The sequence below is a fragment of the Nilaparvata lugens genome, chromosome 5, assembly GCF_014356525.2.
Source record: "Nilaparvata lugens isolate BPH chromosome 5, ASM1435652v1, whole genome shotgun sequence".
Taxonomy (NCBI): Eukaryota; Metazoa; Arthropoda; class Insecta; order Hemiptera; family Delphacidae; genus Nilaparvata; species Nilaparvata lugens.
The window spans coordinates 22,111,712-22,125,837 of NC_052508.1; the positions used below are offsets into that span (position 1 = coordinate 22,111,712).

The window sequence follows — 14,126 nt, forward strand, 5'->3', positions numbered from 1 at the left end:
TGATGAACTACTCTGGACTAGGGATTTAAATATCCTACTATCGATTTGCACATTTCAATAACTTAATTAAGGAGAAGATGAATTGGTCTAGGGTTTATTTCTCTATTCTTACTTTTTTCCATTGGCCTACTCCTCTATTTCTTATTTCTTTCCAATATTGAATGAAAAAGACTAAGGATTTATTGATACTTAGAAAGACCGGTTTCGGTTATTACACCATTGTCAATCTCTGATAAACCCAATATTGTAATGTTTTTGACCAAATGAATGAATATCAATAATTATATGAACAATGACTACTGGATAGCTGGAAAAGTAACATAGAATGTAGTACTTGAGAATAACATAACAATTGTGTATATTAGTAGTTCGATTGACTCAGTTTAGATGTACAACCTATGATGGTGAAAAATGTTTTCGTGGTGTTTTGAAAAATAGTATAGATGGCGTTGCCTGGACGTTTTCTCAGTTGCGATGAATTTGGTGAGTGGAAAAAAGGTGTTCTGCTGAAAAGAGTAGGGTAGTGAGAGAGATATATTTGAAGTAAAAAGGCATTGCAGTCATTCAGAGTTGAAGCCAAAGGTAATAACATTAACTACTAGGCGGGTGGAATGGGCGAACCACACTCTCCCACAACTTTACAAGATTTATTACTCAACTCACAAACTTTTTCACTTGAAACTGATGTTCACTTTCAGACCATCATGTGATGTCGGTATGAAGCTTCAGTCCTTATATACATTTATGTATATTATTTAGAATCAGCAATCCTTTTTTATTGCAGAATCATGAAGAATAACGAGTCATTCTTTCAGATAGTTCATCATTCATAACTTTGTGAAGTTATGGAATATAATACAATATTTCAATGGAAATAGAATACCTCATACAAAAATATGAGAAACGTTCATAACCATTTTTTCATTTATTCTGATATCTAATATTGGACTGTTCCTTGAGCACTGCTCATAGCTTTGAAATTATGTAATGTAGTATCATTAGCATACGACACATTTCAAAATAATATGGAATTTCGTTCAGATTTTGATTTGCAAATCGAGCACCATTGAGTTTTCCAATCACTGTCATTGAGAGCATTTGGGAGGAGTAATATTTTACCCAAAATATACAAGTATTATAATTGGTATTATATTTGAACTAGGATACAAAATTCTGTTTCACACTACTAATGATGTAACTGTAAATAATCACATTTTTGTGAATAAATAATAAACAAGAAAGAGAGCATTATCAATGGAAACAATTTGACGAATGTTTACATTTCCTGTCGTATTTTGATTTAAAATTTGAATAATAATCCTTCCTCCCAGTAATCCTCATCAATTTATAAATATGGATTTGCGCATTTATGTGAAAAGCGTGTAGTCTATCGGAATGAACATGAATTTATTACGAGATGCAAACAAGCGATTACAAACTGAATTAGAATGAAGCATTGGAATTCTGCCCTGAATTACAAGCTCAGAATTGAATCGTCTGTTTAGTGTAATCAATGCGAGGGCTTTACTCTTCTCCAGAGCTATGAACAGAGAGGAGATTAGCTTTGTTTCTCTTTGTCCTTAATTACTGTATTATTCTTCAACCATCATGAACTTGACCTCAGACTTGATAGAAGTACAGCTTTGAATCAACAATACATTCTCATTACAAAATATCGGTCTTGCTCAAGTTCAGCATCTCATATGGTGCTCCGGAATGATCCTTTCGCCTCACTAGTTGCCGTACTTATATTAGTAAATAATAACAGCGGCTTGGTTCTGTATACTCTATCTCTCAGCTAATTTCTATAATGAATTGTAGCTCTTCAATTCATTATTTTCTAATAAGAAGCTGTTCTAACTCTTTTGATGCTTCTGATTAATATACCGTATCTATAAATTGATTTTATTAACCATTTTTCAGAGTTTATTTCTCTTCAATAATTGACAGGAAGAGAAATCAATTTTCAGCCCTGCCGTGAAGTGTCTAAGCTCTCAGTGGAACATTAATCATAAGCAAGATTCCAATCATAATAGCTTATTTAGTTTGATACAGAGTTAAAATAATTGGATTATCATGTTTTTAGGACAAGGTTAAATATAAGTGATAATTCCTATTCTAATGTGAAATATTCTTCTATGTTCGGCTTTGAAGCACATAAATTTGAAAATCTACTCTGTAAAAATAATATTAAGGACTGAAAATGTTGTGAACAACTACAAGACTCAACCTATTGGACTATGTGAAACCTTATCTAAATTCGGGAGAGGAAAAGCACAAGGTTACCTTATTTTTTCTTTCCCTATCATTTTGATGATGTACTTATTGTATGAATCAATAAATAATAGAGTGCATTCTTTACAGATTGATCAAAAAGAAACATGACAGTCCTACATCCTTGGATAAAGACTTCAAGTATACTACACTGTGGAACTAGAGACCAGTGAAGGAATTTTGGGGTAAAAGGGCGTTTCGGTGCCTCGACAAGTTCATTAGAGGGTTGCCATGAGCAAATCCAAGTTTAGCGGTGTTCTGAGTCATCTGTGCAGGTGGAAAGTGTGAGCTAACTTGTTCTTCATCTCTGTCTAAGTGAGGTGCTGCACTCCCGGCCATCTATATACAGAAATAGATGTTGAAATACACACACATATATATAGAATCACTATACAAGTCTAGAACAAAACAAGCCCAAGCCACATTCCGATTCAACGAAAATCTAATTGACCTGTCAAACTCAAAGATTTCATGTCATAATTTCGAATTCAATCCTCCTACACTCTGAAACGCCATTAGTGCGTGAGATTCAATGTGATCTCATATTCACGAGCTGAATGTTGGAGTTTACAATTATTGTCAACCCTATTGTTATTCTGATTTATTGCTAACAGTATTGTATATAGTGGAGATAAGTCTCATGTGATGACATATTGGATGATAATGTAGAACTATTATGACTCGACCTTTCAAACTGTAATGAGCTCATAACAATGAAGTTGGAATCGTATTTTAACAAATGTAATCCTCATATAATCCATTCGAATCATGAGAGATAATGAGTCATAATGAGGTGTAAAAGTTGAAATTAGTTTAATATTAACAAAGATCGAATAAGTTCATTTCGAATTGAGATCGTCCATATCACTTCATTCTATCACTTGCAGTCTAAGTTGCAGTCTAAAAGATGTGACTTGATAGTAGTTCATCATTCGTCATAATAGACTCGACCTTCCAAACTGTAATGAGCTCATAAGTTGGAATCGTATTTTAACAAATGCAATCTTCATATATTCTATTCGAATCATGAGAGATAGCTAAAACTTGAGAGAATACTTTAAAATTGATATTGTAATAACTGGCCCACAGGATCAATTTGCTCTCCTTCATCGTCTAGCAAAGACGATTCATCCTCTCATCTTTTATTTTGACTTCTCATTCTATACAGTTCTTGAACATAGATAGTGAATCTTCATAGATCTCATGGGAATGTAGATTTGGATGATATTCAAATAGTCTTTAAACCCATCATATTTGAAGATAATTTTACACCATATGCCTGAAGCGCGTTAATGGAACACCATTTGCGATAAGATAATGAGTCATAATGAGGTTTAAAAGTTCAAATTAGTTTAATATTAACAAAGATCGAATAAGTTCATTTCGAATTGAGATCGTCCATATCACTTGCAGTCTAAGTTGCAGTCTAAAAGATGTGACTTGATAGTAGTTCATCATTACACAAGGGAATGTACCGCTTCCCTCTCAAATGTAATGGGTTTGTCAATATGTATTGGTATTCATGAGGTAAGTTACGATAGCCTTATGGCATTATTATGTCCCTATGCACCTATGGGAATAAGGTGTTCCACAACCATCAAGGTGAAATGCATTCAAAGCACTTCTCTTAAAGTGGGCCGGCATAGCGAAGACGTCACCTCCAAACAATTTGAAAAAGTCTACGTTGAAAATAGAGGAAGAGCTGGATTAAACTGAAGCCCTAAATCACTTCTAACATGTCAAGGAAGAAGAAATTAAGGTCAATGTTTAAAAGAGTGAAGAATGCATTCGTTGTTGAATGCAATTCTTCTGCCAAACTGTTTTTCTATCACTATAATAATTATTATTCATACACTGTTATTTATTTGCTTGAAATTCAGTGGGTAGTTGTTACTTTTTGTGATTATAAATTTCTAAGTAGTTGAAAAAAACCCTGTACTAATAAGAACTGTGAAGGGATAGAGAGGCATAAGAAAGACAGTAAACAGTCTGCTTGAAGAGTTTGCATCATCTCGCATCATGATGACTGCATACCTCAGACCAGGTCATCGGTTCTTGTGCCTAAAACAGACCTGTGAAACTCACACACCAGACCTGAACCACAGGTCAGGTCTGAACCATACCAGCAAGGTCACTGAATATTATTCTACTGGGTTTAATCTCTAGGACACTCATAGAATCTGATGAACCGTTAAACCTATTGATTTAATGGTCCATTGGATTGAATAACTCATCTTGAAACTGGGCACTGGTCGAAATCAAATCTGCCTTATATTTAACACAGTTCTTATATTTAATTTCAAAATTTAGCTCCAACGAAAGATTAGATTGGATTGGATTTCTTTATTTTTGTGAATTACAATAGAAGATTGAAATGACATAAATAATACCTCATCCGTTCAAAAATTAGTACAATAACAGAAAAATTAGTGCATTACCATCGAAACTCCAAGTTATCCATGATTTGTGTCAAATCCTTATGAAAAATATTCACACTACCTGTTGCACTTCGAACTTGGTGTGGACCGTGATTATAAGTTGGACGGGCTTACGCTCGTTCAATTAAAAAGAATATAAAGTAGTAAAATTAGTCTGATGGAAATGAGAAAATACCCAATACTGAAGAAGCTTGAGTTATTTAGGAACCTTCCTCTTGAAAAGGAAGGTACAATACAAGCTACACTACTCTCAAAATTTCAAGTACTGACAGAAAGTCTATAACAGGAGTAAGATACCATTGGCAAATAGGTTGTTTGTGCTTAGATGATGATCAGTTTTTACTTGATGAACTCTTAACTATTGCCATCTCTGAAGAAAAATATCAGAGAGTTGGTCTACTTTGTGGTACGCGTCAAAAGCTATATAACATGATGACTAGTCGGGAACAGGAAATGAAAAGAGCCAGCCTCGAAGCGAATAAAACTAGAAGGCAGAGCTCGTATATTTCTCTGGGGTGGAGATTTCAGTAGCGAGAGTAGAGTGTGATGTGGCCTCACGGCCGGCCGATTATTTAATTTTGCCGATTTGACGGATGAGTCCCATGATGGCGAACGAAACTTCGCCATCAAATTGTACCATCGATTCCATTCCATTTTGTCAGTCAAAAAAACGCCGCTTCTGTCCCTGTCTGAGTGATTCCCTCTACTGTAGTGCTCTCTCAATAACTATGATGAACCAGTCACGCATTCAGAAATGAATGCAAGTTGATTTTGCGGTTTTGAAGGTGTGTGCTCGCGGCCGTAGCACTTCGTTGAAGTCGTGTTATTTCAAAAGCTTAATTACAAGCCGTCTGAAAAACTTTTGCCGATCGAGTTGTAGCGTACGTTTTCAGCACTAACACGCTCTCACAAAACGGAAATTATCATATTTTGGCGAAATGGAATAGAAATTGATTGGAGATTGTCTACAAATATTCACTCATGGGAAAAATGTTTTAATTGGATTGGGATGTCATAAAGCGATGGAGTATGATATAGAAAACATGGACTTCAATGTTGAATTAACAGTGAAAATATAACAGAGGATTGACTCATAAATGAACAACGAACAGATAATAGGGAAGAATGTACAATAAGAAATATTATTGAGCTCCATCAACTAAAGGAAGATTCTCCAATAATGTTGAATCCTTCAATCTTTTTTTCAAGTATGTTTCAAGTGAAAGCTTCCAAAATACTGTACCCCAAGTTCATGAAATGCACAGATACAACCACTATAAAAATATTTAATGCGGTAAAACATATCTCTATATATTAGGAATAAAACATAGATAAAAATACAACAAACTCAAAACTTAACTATACTGAGTTTATTAAAATATTTCTTCTTCTGATATGAAATGTCCACGCTAATGAACGAGGACATAAAATCTCTTGAACCTATTTGTATGAAAATTTGGGAAAGGGACAGTTTTGGGCTGAGCATGTTGACCCTTTTTCAATCATTCATAAGATTTGTGTTTGTCATTTAATGTAAAACAGAGTAATATCCCAACAAACAGTCATTCTTGGAGTTGAAGGTAGAAATATAGCAATGGTACAGTTATACCAAGCATTATCCCAGTATCTGTTTAGAACATGAGACATTTCAAGTCAAAAAGTTAATTATCATCCAGTCACTCATGAATATCTAACCAATTCAATTGTAATAGTAATAGAAAAAGATATACAATATTCATCTGAAAATATCTTAGATCATCGGTGAAGAGGGTGTACCTCACCTTATATCCTTTTATAATGATAAGATTTAGCCATACCTGATACCTTTCATCACCTTTTCTTGAAATATCTTAGAACATTGGTGAAATGATTTTTCCGTGGTGATGCTACTGTTATTGCTCCGGTTCAAATTTCCTCACGAGCACAGAGTTGCAGTGCATTTTGCACCATATTCATATAGTTTTACTTGAGGATATTCCCTATGCACCTTGAAACAGATACTTTGAAAATGGAGATGTGGTATATGAGCCCCCTCGGAACCCTCAGCCACCTGGTACTCAGCCTAGAAGTCACAGAGCAACATTTCCTACTCTGGATCCGAACCAACGAGGTTTTCGGTTACAGACCTGAGGATTAAAACGACGGCAGCACACATACACACATCCAGTCGGGCTCCATTGTGTAATTAGATTAAATTTTAAGTGGAGCGCACGTAGTAAGCACAGAATATAGGAGAAGGATTTCGAACGGATCCAGAGCTGCCTTAATACTGCAACGTACACGTACTCGCTCCACCACCACCCGAACACTTCCCCCTATGCTTTTTCATTCGGCACTTTCTTATGTTGTTCCTCGTACTAGAATACAAGTCTTATCACACCATCTAGAATTAATTTCGATCAGAAACAAGCTAAACTATCTCAAATGAAATTCTAGGAAGAAAGTATAAGTAGTACAGTTCTAGTACTATATACTGTACTATACAAACAGTTATAGTACTAGTATAGCACTATATACTGTACTATACAAATATATATATATATATATATATATATATATATATATATATATATATATATATGGTACTTCACAAATGGTTCAGTACCATTTGTACTGTAGTACAAATACTTGTACTACAGTACAAGTATTTTTTGAGCGCAGAGAAGGAGAAGGAGGAGATTGATTAGAGAGATGAGAGGGACGAAAAAACGAGAAAAAGTAGTTTTAAGAAGTTCCATGAATTTCAGTTTAATAAAGATTAACGAATCGACAATAAACTAACTGGTCTTGGATACAAGACCAGAACACTAGCGCCATTATACACCATCTGCGTTGAAGGCTATCTACGATCACATAAAAATACAGTTACATTAGATAAATTTGACATAAGTTATAGTTGCAGAAGTATAGTTGCGTTTATGATAATGTGTAAAACGAAAATCTAATCTATCTTCGTTCAAACAGAGATGTTGCATACGGTCCTAAATCAATGGAAATAAAAATTTAAAACTTAGTGGATGAAATCTACTTTGATGGAATAAAGTCAAGGAAGGTAAGCTAGAGGAACCATTTAAAAAGAGAAATACAATCATGACCTCTTTTTTGATTCAAATTTCCAAGTCTGCTAAAATTCTAGTTTCAAGAAGTACTAAGAAGAAGTATAGTTATAGTACTTTGACTCATGGCATAAGACGATTTAGAATCCGGTAGGGCTAGAATAGATCAATCAGTCTAAAGTTTGAAGACAATCCAAACTCAGCTACTACATGAAATCCAAGTGTTGAACATTTTGAATTCAAGTTGTTGAAATCGTCTTGGGCGAATTTCTCGTCGGAAACTGGCATTATTATTCGGGCGGCGTTCCAAGCTGCTTTTCGATGTGAGTAAGCTCCATTTTCAATAAGTGCCACACTGCAGCGCAGCTCTGAGACGAAAATTATGTAAATTATAGGCCATCAAGTAAGAATACTACAGCAAGAAAGTGAATTTCGTTCGAACTTTCACCATAGAGGGAAGTTTAGAGATTCAAATGTGATACGAGGGATGAATTTTATCATTTGACCCCGTTTCATCGAACGAATCGTCAATACTTTGCTGTTTGTCACCTCATGAATGTTTTATCCTAGTGGAAGCACTTCAATTTAACAAATTGTGGCTGCATGCAAAACTTCAATTAAGGCATCGATACAACTAATCAGGCGGGCACATTGTTATTGACACATCCTTTGAGCTCTGATGTGTTCCAACGCCAATCGACACAAAACTTTGATGGTAGCAAAACAGTGAACTCACGTTCTGTTATCTTTCTGCCTCTTCGTTCAGTAGAGGACGAAAATTCCGTGAGAGGAAAACGCACCTTATTATTTGTAACAACGAAATAGAACCGTTCAATGTTGAATTGTCTTCAACAAGACTTATATTGTTTAGTATGATAGGGTGTCTTCTATAAGTTGTTGATGCACTCGGCTCATGTCTATCAATTTCAATTTTCTGCCGTCCTTATGAATTTTATTAAACATGACTTGGCAAACACATTATGTGGATCTGCACAAAATTTTGAGTTGCTCGATCGAACAAATGTCTATAATCAACATGAGTTGTACCGTAAGGAGCTGCAACCAAGACCTGAAGATGAATCACACCACCTAATGAATGTTTGGGTGATGAGATGTGAAGATCAAACAACTAAGCGCTTGGTGGGGTTCGAACCCACCAATTTTGAAGCATCACTTGACCAATTCTGATAAAGCCTCACCAACCGCACCGCCTTATTCCTCTAAAGTTGTAATGTATCGAATATTCCTATGAATGAAAAAAATGAGAAAAAACTGTTGTGGGAAAGAAAAAAAATTGAAGAATTTCTTGGAATATTTGAGCAGGTAGTAATATCCACTGGTCACAAAAGGAGAGAATCACTTTCCTTATGCATATATTGATCAAATGACTGGTGCAATTGACAGGTAGTCCACCAACATAAACACCTCAACATGAACCTAAAGTGGATATCATAAAAATTGAGAGGAAGCTGTATGTTAGTTGACAAGTTGAAAATCTTCATATTGCAGCATGCTAGAAGTGATCTATCTTGAGAGAGAAACTTTTTCTTGAGTGAAGCCGCGTCCTCTATAGATTGATAAGAGTTCTGCATTATATATTCTGCAGAGAGACTTGAATATGAGGGAATATATGGTATTACAGGGAATATATTATGGATAAGTTGAAATGGCTTAGAAGAAAAATTAGGTCAACATGTTTCAGTTGAAAATTCTCACAAGAGAGAATAATTTTACCAGAACAATCTATTTTCTCTTTCTTGGTTGTTTGGGGTTTGATCCAGGTGATCCTGGTGACCTTGAAAAGCTGTTGTTATCAATGCTGGAATTTACGAGTTTTTTCTGAACTTGATATTTTTCAGAATTTGACGGAATTCGGTCATAATTTAGATTGAATTGTCTGGAGAGAAGTAGTAAGAGCACCTATCCTTAGTCGTTGCTCGCCACAACGAATCGCGTGCGACATTCCATCGTTGCTTTTCTTTTGTACTTTCTTTATCAACAGTCAATCTGAATCGACAACTCCATTCCGGGTTAATGATGCATGATTTACATGAACTTCACCATTTCTCAATGTGAGGCCGTTTCGATGTTTCGCCTTAAAGCGAAGTAATGATTCGAAGACTCGAGTAGATTGCAGTTAAGTATAGACTATGGCGTGTTGAATAACAATCACTATCCGAAGAAAAAGTGAATAAAAGCCGGGAATGGCAAATTTCGAAAAGGAACATCATCATCTGAGAACAGAAGAGAATTTCATTACTTGTTTCTTAGTATAGCTGCAATTCCACCTGAACAATCCAATGCTTATACATTTCAATTAATCGCTTTCTACCTCAGGTTTCCTTCCAACTTGTATTTGTGATTCTATAAATGAGTTATGATGTCAACTTATGGTGGATTGTATACAGAGATTGAATTCAATTATGCGTTGCATCGCAGCACAGTGTGCTCATTAGACGATCCATTCTTGTTCTAAACCAAAAATACAACAGACAAGTAAAGTGTTAAAGCTAAACTGAAGAATTATTAGCTCAGTACTTGAGTGACTCAGTACTTTGTGTGAATCACTGTACAAAGTCAGATATGAGAAATTGTAATTCTTTATTATCTGTGACATTGAACTTGTGTAAAATTTAAAAAAAAACTAATTTGTGATACTAGTCATACAAAGAAATATCTATCTCAATTGTGAACTAGGAAGTAGAACTTCTGGAAATGTTTGTGAAATGCTATGAATCATCCAGATAATGTTCTGGAAGCATCCTCCAACATTGAATTTCCATTTAATGAATATTTTAGAGAAACTCATCCAACTGTAATATTTTGTTCAACAATTTTCTCTAATACAATCAGGATCACTGGAACATGGGATTCTCTGTTATTCCACAAGAGACAACTCTCCAATTTGATAAATCAGTTGCTCTGATAAATAATTGGAGAAGTTTCATGAGAGAGAGAGAGAGAGAGAGAGAGAGAGAGAGAGAGAGAGAGAGAGAGAGAGAGAGAGAAAGACAGAAGAGCGAGTGATAAAGGGATACAATGAGTGAGAAAGATTGACGGAATAGCATAGAGTGAGAGAAAGAGAGGGCAAGAGAAAGAGGGAGAGAAAGATAGAATGCTAGTAGGATGAAGAAGGAAAATAGAATGATAAAAATGACTGAAGCAAGAAGTTTGAAAGAATTGCTGGAAATATTACGGAAAAAAACTTATGGAATATCGATGATCGATTTCAAATTATATCGAGAGTGCTCTGCGACTATTGAGTCTTGAATATTTTACTGTTGAAATTTCCTCACCGATCATGCATTTTGGCGGTGCGTGACCGTCTGAAGGGAATTTGCTCCAACGCGATACCTGAACACTTGCACCACATGTTGATTTATTTCATTCCATTGATCTATCATCCACGAAAAAGTTTGGATGAATACCTGATGCGACGATCGGGTGACGTGTCTTGATGACTTGAAATACGTAGGGTGGAGAATCTCATACACAAATGGGAGAACAATTTTATTGGGTGTAATCCAACACATTATTTTCCAACGAAAATAAACTCAAAATTCCATTTTAACGTTTTATTTTAAAACATAGAGAGACCCAGAGGTAATACCCTTATGTAACAAATATCTGAATATCAACAAGATCGAGATTCACCACAGATCACTCCGATCATAGTTTGAAAGATGCCACTCGTAAATGTTATCAAAGCAACTAATCTGATGCTCATTAGTATTTCTTGGAAAGTTACTTATGTCGCATTGCTCTTCCTATCAAACTGATAAGTGTCGAGTCATTAGTGTTGATAACACACATAAAAGTTTTGGGTTGCACCAAATTGAATCAGTGGTGAAGTAAAATTCAGTACCCAACATAAATTTGAAGAGTACATTAGATCTATTGAAGTGTATTCCTGTTTCTGATAACAGATTGTCATGAAATATACCATACAACATGATAAACAGATGATTTGAACAGGGAAGATGCATCTGAGTGTCTATTCTTGGAAATAGCTAAACGTTAGACGGTCCAAACCCAATTTGGGAGATGACATTATGATTGAAATGCAAACAGCAAAGGTCATACTGTCAACTTACTCCCACGTCCCAGAGTTCGTTTACCAAAATGCCAGATCATGAACGTAGAATGATCCAAGTAAACTACAAGACTATAAACCAACAGGGAATAACGAGCTTTCTATTAATGAAAGTGGATCCAATTTCCACACCAATTCCAATAATTATTTGTTTACATACCTAAGTCTATCACACCAAATGAGTTGACAGCGACTAGCGTAAATATTCGTGCTACTGGAATGAAATGACAACATGCAATCTATAATACCCCATTGTTTGCAATGTTAAGAGACAATGCTAATTGGGAGATCGATTATTCTGTCCAACAGTAATTGGATATCAATTCAGAAGCGGTCACTTGGAATTTTGAAATGCTTTTTCAAACGATCAAAAAGTAGTCTCTCATCTTGAATACATTGGGTATTTTTGTGAGTCCCTCAACTCAATTCCCTTCACTGTTATCGCTTCTCAGAAGTGGAAAACTGGTTCACGAAACAATATTGTGAATGGAAATTATTATTGCTATTTTTTCAAATGGCTATTCACGATTCTCAACCCTCAACGTACTAACTTCTGAGAAAATGTCAACCCACACCCCAAGACTTTTTATAAGAATCACTTAGAATATTATACAGGTTAAACAACCTGTAATGCTCTGAAGCTATTGGATCGAAACTTTCGATACCCGATCCTAGCAATTATAGTATATTCGAATATATTTAAAGTGTCTAGATTATGACATTATCTATGCCCCGCCTCACTGGAGTAGAGAATTAACTTTCAGCATATAGAGCTATGGCTTGATCACTCCAAATTTTCAATTTGGGCTATTATTGTTATTTTTCAAATGGCTATTCACGATTCTTAAACCCTCAATGGGTTGACTAACTTCTGAGAGAATTTCAACCCACCCCCCAAGACTTTTTTTTTAGTTGAATTATAAAAATAATGAACAAATAAACTTTTGCTGGACGCGGACCAATCTTATGGATTTTTTAAGTAGTTATTCACTACTATTTTTCTCGAAATATAATTCTCTCTGAAAAATAAGGATTGTATGGCGAAGTTTTTAGGATAAAATATATGGAAGTTCGCTGAGTGAAAACAAATTTTCAGCAATAAATTGTTTGAACTCAATATAATACAGTAGAATCATTATGATCGCTATCACAAAATAATGGAATTGAGTGAATTTATAAAAATTGAAATTGAATTTTAAGTCTTGTATATTATTACTTGATTTGAAATAGTTTTTTGACCCCTGTTTCCCCCTGATAATAAATGTAAGTGTAGCTCCTTGTAATAGTTTTTACCCCTGATATATTATCGAAAGAGCTCATTCATTATAAAATTAAGAAACCAATAATGGTTGCTATATTACAATCAATTTTCTGTCGTTTCGTGTAATAAATGGTTATCTACCACAACATCAGCTTCACAACCCAAAAAATATTTACCTCAATTCCAGAGTCGTAATGCCTTGATTCGTTAAGAATAGTTTATCCTAATAAAGTGCACTACACTAGAAAACACTGAAATTTGTTCGTATCCACTCAGAGTTTTTTTGAGGCAAAGCTACAGTAGTTGATAGGGGGTGACGCGCGTGATTTCCACACAAACGTCACGGCCAACACTTGTTACTGAGGGAAGACACGCCGAACGGGTGAGCATGAGCATCCTGCCTCCTGCCTCTGCCTGCCAGCCATACCACCTGCTGCAGGTTGTGCGCGCGTGTGGGTGACTGCGCATGCGCACAACACCTCTCTTGTCACAGCAGAGTTTTCTTCGCCTGCTGTTCATTCATAGCTACCTCGCCCCATTTCCCTAGTCACTAGCCCTTGCTCTACTAGACTAGAGTTTATGGCTCAAATGACCCTTGAGAAGCAATATTACTATTTTTTTATCCATCGAACATATGCACATTCAAAGTAGGATGGTTCTATTTTTCCTATGTGAGTTGAGAGGAAGGAATTATTTAGGGGGCCTTATTGTGTAAAAATTGAGGAAATTAGAAGTATGCAATGATTGATTGAAGAATGAGGAAAATCATAGTGGGATGGTTCCACTTTTTCCCCATGGGAAGGGAAATTATTTAGGGGGCCTTATTGTATAAACATTGAGGAGATTATAAGAATGCAATGATGAATTTGCAATGTTTGATTGAAGAATGAGGATAATGACCGAGTTGATAACTCTATATTTCAAATACAAGGGTCATAAATGAATGAACAACTGCATAATTATGAATGAGGTTTGCCCCGAGTATATTTTATTTTGAAAAGCTA

General features: G+C 35.3%; 1 protein-coding gene across 1 annotated transcript in view; it reads right to left on the reverse strand.

Moving 5' to 3' along the window:
* LOC111051086 overlaps positions 1-13,568 on the reverse strand; it is a 111,656-nt gene extending 98,088 nt beyond the window's left edge. The window contains exon 1 of the mRNA XM_039427941.1: positions 13,299-13,568. The gene's annotated coding sequence lies outside the window, so the exon portion shown is untranslated. The remainder of the gene's footprint in view (positions 1-13,298) is intronic.
* Positions 13,569-14,126: the final 558 nt, after the last annotated feature.